The following is a 4,422-nucleotide window of genomic DNA, read 5'->3' as shown; positions in this document are numbered from 1 at the left end:
CATTGGCTGTGTTATATAACCTCAAATTGAAATACTACGTACTCTGAATAAAAGGGTCTTCTAGCAATGGCGATTACTTCGGACATACCTTTCCCGGCACCGGTTCGTGTTGTACTCCATTAAGTTGAAAAGCATTACTCGGACCCAAAAATCCATCACCAACAATATCACATCCGATTCCGTGAATTGAAATATCTCAATAATGACGACAGGACGTCACCTGCCCGGGCCACGGCGGGGCCGGGGGTGAGGCCAGTGCCCGCGGGGAGGGGGGGGGGACAGTACCAACCTCTCTGAAATGCGTATTCATAGTGGATTAACGACCGACGATAGTGGGCCTTTCACGCCATTAAAAGTGTTAAAAAGCGAGCTCGTTCGATACCGAGGTGGAGCTCCACTGTCGGCGGGCGCAGCGCGAGTAAAGTCTGTTCGATGGACAGTAATTTGTCATATTTTATTTAGAGTTACAATATACAGAATATGACGTAGGAAACTGCATCAATACTATAATATATAGAATTAGATTATAAAATGCTAAGAACGTCTACGTTGTAACGTCAAAAGTGCCTTCCTGGTCTAATTGAAATAAATAAGTTTGACTTTGACTTTGCCTTCCAAAGAATGCGCCTTGCAATATTAAGTAGTTAAATGTATTGTGAAAAAGGTTTTACGCTTATATTGTTTCTAAGGTTAGTTCCCGCTGACACCGGCGCCGCACAGAGCGAGCCTCTATATTTTTTCCATGGGCGCAATATATTACTGGAACACGTTGTATAAAGGCTTTAGAAATCTGCCGGTTAACGGTACTCGCTACCTCTGTACTGTACTGTACGTAATGTACGGGTACTGTGTCCTCTGTGCACAACAACAGTGTCGCTGCCCTCCACTGCATTGCTTCGGTTACACTATTGTTAGGAAAAACTAAAAACACTCATGGAAATATTAAATATCAATATATTTCGACTCGACTTTCTCACGTTCAGTCAGTTGATAGTGTACAAACTCAAACTCAAAATCTTTATTTGCATGTTAAGGTATTAAACAGGTCTTAATTTAAATATTATGTACAGCTTAACAGCCTTTTTCAGGCGTTGCAAATTTGCGGGCTTAGAACTACGTAAAACCTAGGACTTAGTATAAATTTATAGTATATATAATTATATATCGTATAGTATATACCTTATGTGTTGTTTGGTTTAAGATGGTTTTATAGTTACTTCAATCGTATCCAACAATTACCGATTAAATACATCACGAAAAATAAACAGTAACTGTATTTGCCTGTACTGTAATGTAATCTAACAATAATTCAAGACACTTTTGTCATTTCATGAATCGATGTGATTGTAAGCATGCCGTCACTTGTGAGCATGTGAAGTCGGTGGCGCCCCCTCTCGGAGCCACTCGGAGCCGGCCGCTGGTGGTCGGTGTGTGCACAGTGCTGGATCTATCATCATCTATCAGCCGCGCCGTTTGTTTACCAGCCCTGTGACGGGACACGCGCTACTGGGGGACACTTTCAGAAGACTCACTCAGAAATGATCAACAATAATGTACAGGTATAACGAAGTATTAATGACTCAGCTGAGTAAGTGTAGTATTCAAGTGGCCAAGGTAAAGTAATAGTGTAACCCATACCTATGTTAGTCTACCTACAATGCAGTATTGGTTGATAGAACAATTCTGTCCTTCCCTTGGCGTTTCTCAACGTGTCTAAGTACCCGATAAACTTATGTGATAGATAGTTCATACAAATTACGTTCTTAATTCAAATTTATCTGGGACATTAACTGTTAATTTCAACATTGTTTAGTCGGGATCGTTGTTCGTAGGTTGCAAGTTCATATTTCGCCCTCGCCAAGTCGGTCTGCAGATTATTGACTGTTTCCTGAAGGTTACTGAGTCCTGATACTTTAGCTTCCACCTCCGCAAGCCTGGTGTCGAAATCATCTAGTCTACCACTTGCGCCTTCCCATGTAATTTTAAGTTCATCCAACTCCTCCTTGATTACCCGGAGATCGCCTACCAAGGTTGGCAGATTCTGTAATTGGACCTTCATGTCACGAATTTCACTCAATATGGTTTCAAGTGACGCTGGTTCAGGAGTAAGCATAGCCGGTGACGACGATCGGCAGGTGGGGCACTTCTATTGAGCCATTCTAGTGGTACCAAGCTTCCTCCATCCGGTTTCGGAAATATTTGCACATCCATAATCTAGATGTTTCCTGCAGCTCCCACATTGGACTCCATCGCTGAACTGTACGTTACAAGCCGCACACGTTTTCATAATTGATGTACAAGTTAGTACAATTCAGACTAAACGCCAAACCAAGTTAAAAAACTGTGAACTTAATGTAATGTAAAAGATACAAAGGTTGGCGATCTATTATTTCGAGCGACTAATGCACTGACGAGTATCCACAGACGAGTGATATTGTGAAACTAAGTCTTTATCAGATTCAGTTTAGTGACAATGTTTAATGTGGAGCGAGTATTATTTGTAAGCCGGCCACAACCCGCAAAATGTGGTTCCATATTTGGTTAAATCCGTTATCAACGACTTCATACAAGTACACATGTTTGTGTGAAACCGTGCGGAGTGGCACTACTGTGTGGTTGACTGCATTGTAACTCGGACACTCGTTGCTTTTTAACACATCTTTATTGTGACGTCACTAAGTGGAGGGTGTCCACTGAGGGCCACTCTCACAACATAATCCTTTGGAAACCAAATACTTACGTGGTTTCAAAAGTTACATTGTTTTCCTAGCTGTAGTACCAGCACCTCGACTGTCTCTTTGATGTTGTACGCAATTCTGGTAAACTTACTGATAACCTACTACCCTCTTAGTAGCTTTCCTATCACGCGTGTAGGGTCGTGTAGGGATACATTGGAACAACAACACTGAGGCACTGGCACCGGCGGCTCGCGGACACAGAGCACTCATGTAGTGGACTCTAAACACGTGCTGACACTACCATCCACCGATTATTAATTAGATACGTTGGTGAAATTAGATCGCTGATATAAGTGCTTAGTGCCGAGCTCTCCATCAAGTGTAGGAATGCTACAAAATGATATCAGTTTCGTACGGTAACTCTCGACAACCACTTCATGGAATGCCATCGTAACACGAGCCAATGCAATGCCACTAATATTATACTAACTATCCTGGCGTAAGCTTGTTGATGCGAGCAGCTATAGAAATAATAATAAAGAGAAACGGCAAGACGCTGCCATGATTATTGAACCCCACACACACAACATTTTCTACGAGTACTTATTCAAAAGGCGTTTCGTTGACGGTAACTTGAGTGAACTTGTTCCAAATATCAAAGTTCTCAAATATGGGCTTCTTTACTCAAAATTCTCCCTTTTATGTTGTAAGCACTCGCTCCGTGGATTGAAAATATGAAATATTTACATATAACGTAGGTATGTACGTACATGTTATAAATTAGTAAGTACTGAAAGCGAGGAGTTTGAACGAGATTGATTTCGTTTAGATTCCAGCTCGTGTCGTGCAAATGTTGTTCAAGTTTCAAGTCGACTCATTAAAATGTCACTCTTTTTACATACGAAAAGGTCTACCAAAAGTAGTTGTGAACTTTTGATAGTTCTGCAGTGAGTCGGGGGTGAAAGTTTCAATTATCCGGTTGTCCTCGTACGATACAAAGCGTTCCACTCAATTCGACGTGTCTCCGACTTCCTTGGCAACAATTCTCAACAAAACACATTCAATTTCGTACACATTCAAATTGTAAGTAATTGGTATTTGTGTATAGTTGCGGGATTTGTTTCCGTGAGCGCACGACCGAGGCTCGGGAACTTCTCAACTAAAAAGAAACTTGAATTAAACAATGAATATTACAACAAATCACGGCGCGTTAACAACGATACCTTTACTTAACAAAATATGTTTATTTGTGTTTGTACAGTGTACACGGCCGGAGGTGCGCGGCCCCGACTCACGCAGTCCGCCGGCCGCCGCGCCTCACTCTCTGCCTTATGCCGCCGAGATAAGATCCTCGCCGAGTGTATAAGTGAAAGTAGTTGTTCGTAAGTCGTAAAGCCCACTAGCACAATAAATAAATAGTTGTAGGTCTAAAGTTGGCGCGGAACAAACTTGTGCACGTCTTCTCGATTTTTCCCTCAGCTCGTGAATTATTTACTTTTCCCCTTTGTTCCGATAGTTGGCAACTCGCGCCCTGGAAACAATATCATTGGAAATTATTGTTCATAAATATGTATGTGCTTCATAGCTGTGAATGGCCGCGGCCTTGACAGTGTCGCTGCCGGAGCGCGGCGCGGACTGATCCTAGGCTGGGGCTGTATATTTTAATGCAGGAACTTTTGGGGATCTCTCCCGTGAAGGTAGGCAGATACTTTGGAACGCCAATTGCTACAATTTGTACATACGT

At 42.2% G+C, this 4,422-nt stretch overlaps 1 pseudogene; it reads right to left on the bottom strand.

Moving 5' to 3' along the window:
* Positions 1–1,786: 1,786 nt before the first annotated feature.
* On the bottom strand, positions 1,787–2,287 carry LOC126912948 (uncharacterized; annotated as a pseudogene).
* Between the last annotated feature and the right edge of the window lie 2,135 nt (positions 2,288–4,422).

The sequence above is a fragment of the Spodoptera frugiperda genome, chromosome 3 (genome assembly GCF_023101765.2).
Source record: "Spodoptera frugiperda isolate SF20-4 chromosome 3, AGI-APGP_CSIRO_Sfru_2.0, whole genome shotgun sequence".
Taxonomy (NCBI): domain Eukaryota; kingdom Metazoa; phylum Arthropoda; class Insecta; order Lepidoptera; family Noctuidae; genus Spodoptera; species Spodoptera frugiperda.
This window is presented reverse-complemented; position numbering and strand designations above follow the sequence as displayed.